Here is a 15,267-nt window from a genome sequence, read left to right on the forward strand (position 1 = left end):
AATAACCATAGCCAGCCAAAATAGCACTAGTTTGCGTATACATTGTTCTGGAGGGATACTGTTCAACAATGATTACTGCCTCAAATTCTGAAGAAGATTTGAGAGTTTTAAATCACAAGCTCACTTTTGCATGGATTCCACCAGGTTTCTGGATTTAATTATTGTAGATTTTCATATTTGGTTGTGGGTATCATCAAGTCACCATTTCTGGTGTGATACTGTACAACAGCCCTTTACAAACTGCTGAGAAATTTAAAGAGACAGTGGCTTGTAATTGATAAGAAAAGACTGCAATAAAGATCTGGGTCTGAACATATATGCAAGACTAACACGGGATTGCACTTTAGGAGTGCAAAAAGTGGTTTCAATCTCCTGCCTTTTTTAATCAAAAAAGGAGAACAAATAATGAAATAGACATAAAAATCTTTTTTTTTTTTTATGTTGTTACACCATTTGATATGATTTATTTCCTTAGAATTTAAAGAATTTCTATTAGTTTGGTATGGGGTGGAGGGTTGGTTTTGGAACGCGTGTGTGGGTGTAGTCTTTTGCCTACTGCATATTTCATACTTTTTCACAGTACCGGTTGTAATAGAAGACAGATCGTGAACACCAAGGGTTCTCCAGCAGGAATCTCTCCCAGCAGATGAGCTTGTTTCCTGCAGACAGAGGAAACCCTCCAATCTAATTTAATGCAATACTGTATAATTACTGGTTACGCTGATTTTATTTAGCTGGAGCTTACTTGTTCAGTGTCACTTCGTTTTATTTATATCTTTGCTGGGGATATGTGCATCAATTATATAGATTGGTGCCCTATATTAATTTCATTTATTCTCCTAAGTAATAGGCTTATTTTGATTAAACGTTTTAATACTGGGGTGGGCATCTCATCATAGCTCCATTTCTGAATTCAATCGTGCATAGCTGGATTAAGCTGTAATTGAAAAGAAGCCAGACTAGGGTTGGACCTGATGTGTTAAGAAGAGCTATGCAAGTTTTAAATAAAGATACTGAATGGGTAATTTCTCTGTACTAAACATATTATTGTTCATATTGATATGAAATATAAATATTTAATTAACAGACAACAGAAACTTACAGTACGTTCAGGTAGCTAAATGACTGACTGAGATGGCCACCACTGTACATTTTCAGGTTTTGTCATTTTTAGTGATCAAATGTACTGTTCACTCTCTTCTATTTTAACAACTGGAAAATACTGTATCTAGTGCTTTTCTAAATTTGACCTGCATTGGAATTTAGCCAGGACTGTGCTTAACACCCATTCCTCTTCATGACTGAATGCTGTGGTATATTTAATCTTTGAAATTAGACAGGACCTCTGGCTTTACATCTCAACCAAAGGAATGTACTCAATCCTTAATCAAATCCATCCACCTTCATTACTTAAACCTCAATGTAAACTTCAGTCCCAAAGAGATCCTGGCAAGGTGGCAATCTGACAATATGTCAATTATATAATGCATATTGACAAGATACAAGCTGCTAGTAAGTCCATTGGACCAAATTTAATTATCTAAAAATGTGGCAGATTCCAATACCCCTGACATCTAAATCATTAAAATAAGACTTTCCAGCCATTTCTTTTACACATTTACAGACAGAAATTCAATGCAAAGAAGTGACTCTAGTCATGTCATATGTTTGCAGAGGCTAAAATGACACAGCAAATTACAAAGCATTGGTTTAGACACAATAAGAAGAGTAAGCTCTGAGGTCCTGGCAAAATCAAGTACTATACAGTGCAGTTTGTACTGGGCAAACCTGGCTAAAGAGGATTCAAACCAATGCAATTGCCTCAGCGCAACCATGCACAGACCCAGATCATTGGTCTCAGTTTATTTATTCTCTTCATCTAAAAGTCTAATCAAAAACCTTTAATATGGTCATTTTTATTCACGCAACAGTAACTAAATTGATGATGGTTTTCATTATTTTGTTACCAGAATTCTGCTTGCTTGTCTTATTATCACTGAGACATTTCAACAGAAATGACTTCAATTAATGCTGTAAAACTGTATTTAACCTCCTTTACTTTTGATTATAAGGATGTAATTATGTTTTAGTTTTTTAGTTAATATTAATATTGTATGTACGTCTAGTATTGAAATTAATAAGCAAGCCATATAAATGAGTTGCATCCATATGTTAAATGTGGTGCTGGAACTGTCCTCACCGCCACCCTTTGGGATGTCACAATGAATTATTATTATTATTTGTTTATTTAGCAAATGCCTTTATCCAAGGCGACTTACAGAGACTAGGGTGTGTGAACTATGCATCAGCTGCAGAGACACTTACAACTACGTCTCACCTAAAAGACAGAGCACAAGGAGATTAAGTGACTTGCTCAGGGTCACACAATGGCTGAGGTGGGAGTTGAACCGGGGACCTCCTGGTTACAAGCCTGTTTCTTTAACCACTGGACCACACAGCCTCCTATGAATGACTGACACTTGCCAATCCTCAGATTTCTGTAACTAATTGGTTACAGTGAATGTGTAGGTCAGTGTCCCCTTTGTAAACAGAAACACATTTCCAGTTTGAACTGCTTGGTCAGGTTTACGGTCAGCCAAGCAACTGGTGTGTTTGAAGGAGCCCGCAGGGGGATTGTAGTACACATGGCAATGTAATCCCTTAAATTCCTGATACAATAAGTATGCATTACTACAGCATTACAATGCAGTACAATAGCTTAAAAAAACTACAAAAGGGTTTCAGACTGAAAGACTAGAACTGTGGGCAGTCTTTAATACGAACTGCCAAGTTCATACTCTGTACAAAATAATACACAGTAACCTCTTAAAATCAGAGCGCTTGGTATTCATATTTAAACACAAAATCGAATTAAGTGAAATGTGTTTGATTGATGTCTTTTTTTATTTGCTGTTTTGTAATAGAGTAAAAAGCAATATAACAATACAATGGAGGCATAAAACATGTTAAAAACTTGCATTAAAAAACGGTATTGTGACTTCAGAGATTACAAACCTAAAGACAAAACAAACATGTGGTTTCACAGATGCTTGGTGCTACTTTCTACTGTACTGACACTGCTGGCCCCAAAAGCCATATTTGTTTATAGGAGGTGCTGCTGTTTTAAGTGCCTGAGAAATATGGTTTACATACACTTGCAACAGGTTTACCTACACTCATGAACTAGCACCTGCAATTGCAAAAGTTTAATATCACTCTAATCAAATACAGACCTTAATGAGGACTAGAAGGAGGATGGGAGGCTGCTTGTCTAATAACAGATACACCTTTTCATCTTTAAAAGGGGAACATTATGTTATGGGGTGCATATAACAGTTAACTAAATTCTCTGAGTAAATTACAGAAGTAACTACAAATAATAGTATGTACATAAAATGTCACTAGACTTCAAATGAGTAAACAAAAGCATTTAGTATTTCATATTTAGATTTGACTGTGAATTGTAAATATAATATTGCTGTATTTTTTTTTCTTATTTTTTTAACACCCATACCTCAGTCGTGTTCTTTTTTTTAATGTTATCCCCATAAAACGACAAGGTAATTGCAGCATCTCACATTAAAACATTGAGCTGTGCATTAAAGCACATATACATTACTGTTAAATATATACCCAAATATCACGGGTCCGGTCCATGTTTAGAAGAACCTTACAGAACTTGTAGGCAATGTGGTAAGTAGTTTGCAACTTTGTAGAATCTGTCGAACTCTTCAAAAATATTTTTTCGTGTATAGGCAAATCCACTGACGCCATGTAGACTGATAAAGTAAATGATCATTCTAAAGATGATTCACACCTGCTTGTCAAAAGGTTTTATGTATGTATGTATGTATGTATGTATGTATGTATGTATGTATGTATTTAGATACAGCTTGGGAAATGAGGTATATGAGCTATAAAAGTAATCATACTGACAAACAAACAGAACAGAGAATTATTAAATGTATCGGTCGCTCTCAGAATAATAATAATGTTCCAAGTGTGCGCACAATGGCTGGTGCCACGAGTAATATAGCAAATACTGTCAAGGTTTGTTTCTTCTGTATTATTTGCCTTTCGTGAACTTTTCAGACAGTACATTTTAACCCATGCATCTATCTCTAAACCCATTTTTTTAATAGAAAATTACCCCAAATGTAGGCGATTTTACTAATGTCTTAAGGATGGACTTCATTTTAACAGCTGTTTGAATTGAGCACCACAGATAACATACCTACACAAACTAAATACAAATAAATTTTAAAATTACACAACTCTTTAACTTTAAACGTGTAAGAAAATAAAACCAGTACAATTAACGTTTAAAAAAAACAGAATACCGTCAAGTTAGATCACGACACACCAGTTTCTAAAAGGCAGTCATTGACATTTATTCACAATAAGCAGTACTGCTTTATAAAATATTTTTCTTAAAACTCTTAAATGTTTTGCATATGTCCGAGTACTAGAGTCCCATCTCTATGCTGTGCACTTAATCAAACTGTATCTAAACCTTTACAGTAATTCATACCTATTTAAAAGGTATGACAAAACACAACACGCATATTTGTAAGACATATTTCATACTATTTGTGGGAACAACATTTTTTATAATTAACCTGTCCCCTTATTTCTTGATTTATTTAAAATGCGTTTTATTTTTATTTATGTTTAAAAAAAAACAAATAAACAACACAGCTAAGATCAATTGGCTACGTTTAAACTTTAAAAACAGCAAAATAAATAAATAAATAAATAAATAATGACACTAAATGTATATATTTTGCACCAAAAAGTTTTTTTTTTTCATAACAAAAAAGAATAACAACTTTTCAGTCATACCTTTCAAACACTGATCTCTCTGGGCAACTGTCAGCAAATCGGGGTACATCTTTCTATGCACTAATATCCGTCTTGATCCTGACAGGGAGATATTCCAATACGACACATAGCAAAGTAAATCTAGATCATGGCAAATGGTTATTTCTCCTGATATTAAAAGGACATCTGAAGATGGAGATGTAGTTCCGTTTTCTGTGTTCCACCCTTTAATATTATAGCCCAGTCTCAACTAATACTTTTGTAGCTCTGATTAGAAAGCTTCTGCCGAATAAACTCAAATCGGGTCTCCGGGTGGAGAGCTCCCACCGTGACGTCAGACAAATCACAAAGCGCACAATAACTAACTAAACCTTTTTCATTCCAGTTACTACTAGCTCTGTCACCACCTGGGCGCACGATTGTTCGTGGATTACAAAATAACATGCTATTAATCTTCAAGGTTATAAGTCGGGTCAGGTGTTTTTTTTTTGTTTTGTTTGTTTGTTTTTGTATACTTGCAAGTAGTCCATCAAAACAAATCAGTTGTGTTTTAGTGCACTCATTTGATTACTTTAAACTGAGAGAGGGGCGCGTTGTAGATTCTTTGCTGCTTATTACTGAATGTGATACAACCGTTACTGTGCAAAATTAGATCATTTGTTGTCTAATGTGTTTTTATTTCCTTAAACGTGGCTAAATCAAGCATTATGTCAATAGATGGTAACAAATCTACGCCCTGTCACCATATGGACAAAGTCATATCTAAATATAGCATGCTGTAAAAGTCAAAAGGGTTAACACTACCGTGGAAACAGGTTAATTGTGAGTACTGAGATTTTGAAGAGGCTGGTGAAAGGTATTTTGTATTGGAAAGATGCTGTCATAAATTAAAAGGAGGTAATTGTATATAGACACACTCTATGGGCGTCAGTACATAGTATCGAGGCTGCAACACACGCATGACTGTTCATTTTTATTTTGGACTCATGGTAAAATACCTGTTGTATGGAAGTTAAGGAAGTATTTCATTAACTAGTAACGCTGCATTCACATTGTTAAATGATTGACTGAACGCGAATGTAAAAGGTGTCAATATTTATGGAAACACCATTTGTAAACCCATCTGTAGAGAGATAGCTGTACCTTTCTGTCAGGTCATTTAAAGAAAAATTATTTTCTGAATAATATCAGTTATATGTCAACAAAAGGATAACTATGTGGTCAGAGAAAAACGACCACAATCTATACAGAACTGTAGAAGATTGACTTATAAATAGATTTACTTTGTATAGATATTTCTTTTTAAAATCACACTTCAGTTATAAATAAATTTAACCATTTGCTATTCTTTATTACTGTGTTTTACCATATATACCAAGCTTTGTCATGCTTTAGTATGATTGACCAAGGTTTTTATTATGTGATTTACCATGCACGCCGTCTCTTTGCCTTAACTTTACCATGGTATGCCACAGTACATTTTCATAAGTGACTGGTCCTTTTAAAACGATAGTGACTAATGCAGAAAGCTTTGCAAACTGACTATATTTACTGTGAGATTGGTAGTTCTTGACAGACAACTGAATCCAATAAAAACAAAGCTCAGGAGTTACTGTAGCAATTTTAACCTTGTTTAAGCTCATTTAACCTACACAAAGATTTAAGGTTTTATTTAGTTATTGATGCACCATTTCAAATATTGATTAAAAACAACATGTTTTCTCATTCCATTGACAATCGGTTGTGAGTCATTGAACCGTGTCTCTACCTGCAGCAGTGAAGCATGGTTTACTCTGGAACATGTACAGAACAACAAGGGGCTCTCGATAACAGTAAAATAATTCATTCCTTTTTCAAGAGCAGGTAGCTTCCTTTTCGTTTTGTTTGCAATCGTAAGACATTGGAATGTAGCCTATATCAGCCAAACGTGTTTATACTAGTAAGCACCAGCATGATCTATTGCAGTGCTCAACAGTATATTGCCAGAAAATCAAAAGGAAACTTCATACAAAGTGGCAGACCACTAGAAGACGCTTGCTCTTAATTCCAATAAGGCACTTTGGCTGCTATAGCCTATGATGTTGATATCTACAGTAGACAACTAGAAATGAAGAGCAGCGCCTTAACATTTTTAAAAAGCACAATATTTGAACAACTGAATGGTTGCAAACATAAAAAGGCAAATAAATGTAAGCAACTAAAATGTGAAGCTTCTTACTCTTTAAAGGATAGACAGCTGAATTATAGACCTCAATGGTTCTATTTATCACAGTTTGCTTTCATATTCAAACCATTTTATAGAACCTGTGATTGTTCAAGTTCAGAGACTAAGGGTTTCAGAGAATTGTTTGTCTTGAAGGGTCTTGTAGCTTTCAATACCTTTTATTCAAACAGTGCGCCTAATGCACGCATTTGTGGACAGACAAATACTTTAACAATAAATAAATAACCTATATCAATATTATTTAATATCAACAATAAATAAAAAGCATATCTTGTTTAGTATCAGCAGTAAATAATTATATGTTAAATTCTCCCCCTTCAGTGTCTCTAGTGGGTACTAAATGAAGAAGCTTGTGTACAGTGAATGTATTAAATGTAGTGCAATAGTCTCTGGCTAAGAGAACACCCCTCGGGAAGCAGAGTTTTTATAGCCGTAGTGCTCTCTAAGACAAAGTTAGCCACTAGACACAATATGAATCAATCAATAAATAAATAAATACATACATATATATTACCTGTCATGATGCATGTGCATCAACATATGAAATTAACTGAATAAGTAAAAGCAAAACAATAGGCAAGTGTATGTTAATAAACTATAATAATAAAGTAACAGACAAACTGACGTTAATAAAACTAAAACAAAACAACATGCTCGAAAAGCTTAAATCGCTATTTACTATGAAATTAGCTGGCTGGTTTTCGGGTTATCACAAAGGCAAAGGTAAAAATAATGGGCGTTACTTAGGGTTAATTTAATGTTAATATAGTAACTGTCAAAGTAAATTCACACAGCACCCCTACACACATTACACAATGCAGCAGCAATATACAAGACATGCACATTATTTAACAGAATGGTGAAGCAACTCACCAGAACAGGAAACACCAAATTGCTCAGTGACTTATGTCTGATTCAGGTTTTTTTCAGGAGCTCAAACAATTTCCAACTTTGTGTAGAAACAGCAGCACATTTTACCGTCTGTTTACATGCCATTTTGTAACAATGAGGTGCACTCATGAAAATCAGACTATAAAACAATTCAATGATATGATGTCGGTTCTGGAAAGATTTAATAAACCAATCAGTGTCCCTCAATACATTCTCGCTATGACAAGTCGCTTCTTTACAAAACAGACTATGAACGAATCGCTATCGGTGCCAAGAAGATGTTCTTTTGAGCAAAGTTCCTATTCCTTTAGCCGGAGCATTTACAATGGGAAAAACTTACACCACAAGGGTGTTCTTAGGCAGTGTTCTCTTAGGAGGTGTTCCTATATGCGGAGACTAGTGTGTATTATAGGGGCAGCAGTGTGGAGTAGTGGTTAGGGCTCTGGACTCTTGACCGGAGGGTCGTGGGTTCAATCCCAGGTGGGGGGGCACTGCTGCTGTACCTTTGAGCAAGGTACCTAGATTGCTCCAGTAAAAAACCCAACTGTATAAATGGGGAATTGTATGTAAAAATAATGTGTAAAAAATAATGTAATTGAATGTAAAAAAATAATGTGGTATCTTGTAACACATCTTGTAAGGGCATCTGCCAAGAAATAAATAATAATATTATTTCTTTGAGTCAACTTGGATGCAGTAACTTGCTTCAGGGGTTGAAATATATACATCTATTTCTGACATAAGTGGAAAGTATTGGGCAGTGAAACTCAATGCATTTTTCACTGGTTCTTATTTAATTTGTTTTGTTTCCAGTTTCTGAATAGTGACCTATCAGAACTCTGTACAGTGCAATGAAAGGGAGAGGGATCCTAATGCAGAGGAGAATCAGTTATTCTGTAATAATCTGTCAGCCTCAGTGCCACTTGTATGAAATTATTCCAGCCTCAATAGAAGTAGGTTTCCTATATATATTACCACCAGAGGCCATTTCAATCCTTAACCTGGGTGAAGATTTATCACTGGTGTTTTCAGCCAAACATGATTTGATCTGTTATAAAATAGCTTCTGGACAGAAGCTGATATTGCATGCACTCAAATCAGAGACTAATCTTGATATTCCAATCAAAGTCAAAATACAGGTCCAGACTTGTCTATTCTAGAAGCACTTGGGGCATGAACTGAAGACATAATTACAAACCTTGAGGTAGACTTTGACTGAAATGACTTCAAACTTACACCAGACACATATTCCTAACCAGGCTGGGAGCTACTGCATCTGTCAAATGTACAGACTTTCATTGCAGGTTGATCTGAAGTTCATTCAGGGCATGAGGGCAAATGATACAGACCATAACAACTGAACTAAAAACAATATATCTAGTTTAGAAGTGTGAATCAACATTTTGCTAAGGTGCAGATGGAGAATATTGTCACCAATTGGAATCTGTGTCAAAACATCCACAGCTGTCAAATGTGAAGCTTTTGAAATATAAACTTCGGTGTACATTCATTCTGTCCATAGATATTGATGGTAAACCTGTGTAACCACGCCAACAGGAATTTTATCCTTTTATCCATGTCCAATATTTAACATTCATGTTAAGTAATTCCTTAACATGCAAGCCGTTCTCATAGGTGTTAAAGTATCCTTTTTCCAGTCACCAGGTGGGAGTTTTTTAACTGGATTTATTCAGCAGCACCTTCTCCTGAGATAACATTTAGCAGAACTTGATCCCCATGCCCCATGCCTACAGGTCTTAGTGTTGAGCTCACAGATCTACCTGATTGTCAAAGGACGTGCTAAGGATTTATAATAATGTACATACCCTTGGTTAAAATTCAAATTTCAGACACACTGGTTACTTTGCATTTGGCTTTGGTACTCTGCAGTCCAAATAAAATAACTAATGTTGGGTATTCCTTGTAGGATTATTATTCAGTATTGTACTGTAGGCTCCTTAAAAGAGTGTTGCTTGTCCTGCCACACTTCTGTATGACTATAATGATTTCAGCAACTGGGGTCTTGTCATGAAAGGCGATATATAGGTTTGTTTTGTTGTGTTTTATTGTATGTAATGAAAGCTGGGCATATCCCATTCCACAGTCATGTAATATATACCTGTAATGTAAATAGGGATTGATTGAGCAGTTCTGCATTTAGCCACAACATTGTCAAGGTAATAAATTATTTCTAATGTAAAGTTTTAAATGAGCTCAGATCATGCCCCACTTCCAGCTGCAGATTTAGTCATATCTGATCACCATGTGATGAAAGAATGTGCTTATGTGAATATGTATATTTTTAGTACCAGAAAGAAATGTTTGCAAACCATTTTGTTGTTGAAAATAGGTCAATGGCTGACCCACTTACACACGTAAAAGGTCATGGGTTCAGATCTTGTTATAGTTTGTACCGTAGTACAAGACTTGGTCGACGAGATGGAGCCTAGGTGGCACAGTGGTTTGGTCTTAGGGACCTGATCCAAACCTGGCTGTGGAGGACTAACATGTTCTGGTGGTCTCAGTCCGTCTCTGATTAAACATTAGTCCACATTGCAATATCTTGAATTAATGATTGCAACAGGTGGACAGACAGGTGCCTCCTATAGCAAAGATTCTGATACTGTTTTTACCAAACGGGTAAGTAGTTCTGTAGGTATACTCTATGTAAACGTGCCACATCTTGGCTTTCAAATTGTATGAGTCTACCCAATATATCCCCATCAACAAGGATAATAATAAGGACTGAAACTAACTTTAATCATTTTTTTTTAAATCACTGTATCATGTGGGTCTATTGTTGAGTGCAAAAATGACTGGCACATTTGCTTATAGTAGACATTGGTCTTTACAATATGTAAATGACTCTGAACTGCTTCAATAAATAAAAAGCACATCATGTAAATAACATTTTTATATACTGTATTGTGTAGGTTGATAATTTACTACCCTAGTAGACAGATGTTTCATCTGCCTTTCTCATGTCTACAGGATTAATGTTTCTTTTATTAATAGTGGCTTCTGATATTTATATCTCTCAACATTTTCTTAATATGTAAACAGAAGAAATTCCATCTACAAAATTGTAAACACGCTAAAATGTTGGCAAAACTGGTACCAATAGTACCTTGTCAATAAGTTCCCTTGTGCGCATCTCTTTAAGAATCAAGTGATCATGTATGAGACTGCAATCATTCACCCACAAAACTATATTGGATTGCTACTACTTGTGTCATCAATCCCTCATCAGATACGCAAAGCAGGTGTATACAATTTAAATTTAAAGTCAATGTAAACACATTTAGCTAAGCCTTAATTAAACTTGTCACATACAGTGGCTTAATGCTGGTATTACTGTACAGTGTTTTGTAATAACAAGGAATGATTGTTGTTCGACCTCTGTGTAATGTTTTGTTTGTTCATCAACAATGTTCAGGGTGACTTTGGTCATTCATGTTTTCTTGATTTCTTTTGTTTGTTTTTTAAGCACGTTTAATAGTGCCAATGCTGGTCATTTGTTTATCTGTTTATTTAGCAGACGCCTTTATCAAAGCGACTCACAGAGACTAGGGTGTGTGAACTATGCATCAGCTGCAGAGTCACTTACAACAATGTCTCACCCGAAAGACGGCGCACAAGGAGGTTAAGTGACTTGCTCAGGGTCACACAATGAGTCAGTGGCTGAGGTGGGATTTGAACCGGGGACCTCCTAGTTACAAGCCCTTTTCTTTAACCACTAGACCACACATGCTTTAAGAGGTAATTTCTGGAAGCCATAAACAAAGATAAGTGTGGATTATTTGAACACTGATATTCATTCAAATTGGTTTTAAGAAACATATATTATTTAATAGATCCCCAGAAATACAATAAGTGTACACCTAGATGGCAAAAAAAATGTTTCAGTACTCTTGGTTTACAGAAAGTGTTATAAAAAATGTGTTGTGAATCCTATACTATTGTCGGCATGTCTGTGTCCTTTCACAAATCCACAGTTTTTAGTAGTTTTATATGTGTTAATGTACAGTAAACATAGTGCATAATGTATGTGTTTTCCATATATACGTCCACAGCTTTGAAAACCCTACGAAGAGTGGCGTAATTTTCCGTACTGTTTGCTGCAGTGAAAAAAAAAAAAAAATCAGTACAGTATTTGCACTTGTAATGCAATCTGGTCGTTATTCTCTCAATGTCAGTTGAGTAGCGGACTCCTGCTGCTGCTGACTCTTAATATTCATGATTTTAACAACAACAATTATCTGGTGGCAACACATAACATGCTCTGTCACCAAGGTCAATACTAGAATCAGCATGTATATGAACATATATGCACACAGAGCTGCCCTAAGAAATTGAATAGGCAGACAGCAGAGGAATATAAACCAGTTTCCCATACAATAAATTGAGAAGAGGATTCACAGGTCACTGATGATGAATGTCACCTTTTTATAGATGTGCAGCATCTACAGGTGTGAAAGGATGAGTGGCAGTCATCTTTTTTTTTTTCTTTTTAGTTGACCTATAGAAAATAATAACTTGATGCTTGTCTACAACTGTTAGCATTTGAGGCTTGGCTAGGCACCTTGCTATTAACATGGCTTCTATGGGAAAAACAAGATGAGATTTGAACTTGTTAATCAGGCCTGGCTGACACACACTCTGTACTGTGATTTGAACCTGCTGAACAAGCATGGCAGCATCTTAACAGGCAATCATTCTATTACTGATTCCATGCCCAGGTTTCTGAAGACACTTGAGGAGAGTGACTAAAGGAGAGACAGACTGATACTAAGTAGTTTATATGTTATTGTTTTGTCCTGGACTGGACTCATCTGCCATTTCAAAAAGTAACACGAAACCTGACAAAACTGACTAAACATTTGCTATAATGTGGGTAAAAAATGTTCTCTGTATTATTTGATCTCTGTATCTAGAACATTCTACACACCCTACATGCTTTAGTATTGTATCTACAGTATGCACTGTATATCTACATTGTACAGTATGTAATAATGTATCAATACATGCATAGTAAGAGACAGATGGAAATTGTAGGCTGTCACAGGTATAAGTAAAGCGATGGAACAGCTTATGAGACTGGTACAACTTTCTAAAGATACAGAGAAGCAGAGAGCCACCAGCATACTGTAATTCATATTAAAAGAGATTCTGTACTTTTTTTTTTTTTAACAATATAATGGAAGTGAATCACTAGGAAATTTATTTCAGAGAGTCCTAAAAACAATAATAATAAAAAACAATACAGTAAATACACAGTAAATAACAAAAAAGAAGGGAAAAAAGATATATCTAAAGACAGAATCAATTTAATAAAATTAATTTTTCACCCCTGTATTGTTTTTTTTTCTTGAATTTATACCCTAAAGCAGTGGTACTCAACTCTGGTCTTCGAGATCTATTCCAGTCCTGGTCTTTACTCCAACCAGGTCCTAAATTAGTTAATTGCCTCTTAGCAGCTTCAGTTAACTACATTAGAATCTGCTTGGAGTAAAAACCTGGACTGGATTTTATCTCAAGGGCCCAGAGTTGAGTACCACTAAAGTGTCATTTGTCTTGTTTTTTTTTTGTTTTTTTTGGCTGATATAAGCTGTTGTTTTGTTTTCATAAATATCATTTTTGCTACTTTTTAATTAGTCTAATAAACATTTGCCATGATACATTTGCATTGTCATTTTGCAGGGTTATAAGTATATAGGATGCATTTACCATGATTTACCAATTGCACAGTCCGCCTGTTATACAGTACGTTTACTGAATAAACATGAATTAGGTCAAAATCTTTCAGTTCAACAGAGCATATAATGTCAAACTTGTTTTCAGTTCATAATTGAAATGTCTTCAATCCACTCTAGAGATTAATATTTTGTTTTAAAATGTATATTTTGCTGCTGTGCAAATAGGCAGGAGACTGAAGTTGCTATTCAGTTACAACACAGGTATATTTTGAAGATGCCATGTATGGAAATGACCAATAGGTGGCGATACTGTGCCTAGCTCCAAGGAGCCCTACTAGTGTTTAATACAAGAGAGTACAGTATTTTACACAGTAAGAGTATTGCTTCAGTATCATTTTAAATGATCCAGTCTACAAAATGTCCCTTAAAAAAGTTTACTATTTAAAAAAAATCACAAAAATACACTGAAAGCTAATACTTACCAGAAAAGCAAGAAAAAAAGACCATTGGTTGTACTCTTTTATCATATCTGATTGATATGGGTTAACCAATCAGGGTTAACCAATCAAGGTTTTAACCAAATACATTCCAAAAAGCTCAATAGAAGTCTAGAAAATGTTTGAAGTTCAGTATTCAAGGCAGTTATCATGTTCACCAATGTACTGTAATACTGTATTCTTCATGAAAGATTTGGGTAATTGTCTGTGAAATGCCATTGTGTCTTTGTAACTAAAATCAGCATGTTTACAAAAGTCCTGTTTATTTGAATGCAGTTCCACGCCTTGTACAGAATTTACATTGAACAATGCAAGGTTTTCTGTGGTTTGCCAAAATTACAAACAACAATTCTGTGCAGACTCAATGAGACATATTTATCAAGACCATCAAAAACATTTATATTTGTGAATTAAAATTGAACCAGTGTTATGGTATGAAACTAGTAACAAGCTAATTACTGTAGAAGATTCATTTAAGAATTCAAAATCGTTGTTCATTGCATATTCTATTATTAATTGTACCATTCTAATTCATTACTTTTTAAGTATTAAAATAATGTCCTATGAAGAACTTATCGATAGAAAGTTCCACGCATTACATCATAACAACCTTCACAGACAACTTTCATTCCATATTGTATTTATCTGAAAAAAATTGCAGGAAGGCTGCCGTATTATCAAATGAATAGTGATTGTTGTTTTAGATGCTTTCCTAAAAACAGAAATGATGCAATTTGGCCCAGGTTTCAAGGTTAACATGTCCTGAGATTTTTGCGTAATGATTACTCTGTAATGTTTCTGACGTCGTAACTGCTGGATGTCTGCCCAGCTGAGACTTGGCACCTGTAGAAGGGTCAGGGAACTCTTCTCCAATGTCACTGCTTACTTAGGTCTCAAAAAGAATTGCAAAGCATTTGAAAGGACAAGAGGGACTCAAAGCCACACCCCAGCTTGTATTCTGTGTTTTAATTATTGTGTGACTGGAATGCCATGTCAGAAGCCACTGCAGCCACCATCTTCCCACATCAGTGGCCAAGCTGCTTGCATTCAGAGATAGATGTTTGCCTCTACCGGCCTGCATCTGATAATGCTGTAGCAATAGACAACTCTAACTAATGTATTTCAGACTCCAAGTGTA

At 35.3% G+C, this 15,267-nt stretch overlaps 1 protein-coding gene across 1 annotated transcript in view; it reads right to left on the reverse strand.

Annotated features, from left to right (window-relative positions):
* LOC117422920 (glucagon receptor-like) overlaps positions 1 to 5,138 on the reverse strand; it is a 55,147-nt gene extending 50,009 nt beyond the window's left edge. The window contains exon 1 of the mRNA XM_034038163.3: positions 4,843 to 5,138. The gene's annotated coding sequence lies outside the window, so the exon portion shown is untranslated. The remainder of the gene's footprint in view (positions 1 to 4,842) is intronic.
* Positions 5,139 to 15,267: the final 10,129 nt, after the last annotated feature.

The sequence above is a fragment of the Acipenser ruthenus genome, chromosome 17 (genome assembly GCF_902713425.1).
Source record: "Acipenser ruthenus chromosome 17, fAciRut3.2 maternal haplotype, whole genome shotgun sequence".
Taxonomy (NCBI): domain Eukaryota; kingdom Metazoa; phylum Chordata; class Actinopteri; order Acipenseriformes; family Acipenseridae; genus Acipenser; species Acipenser ruthenus.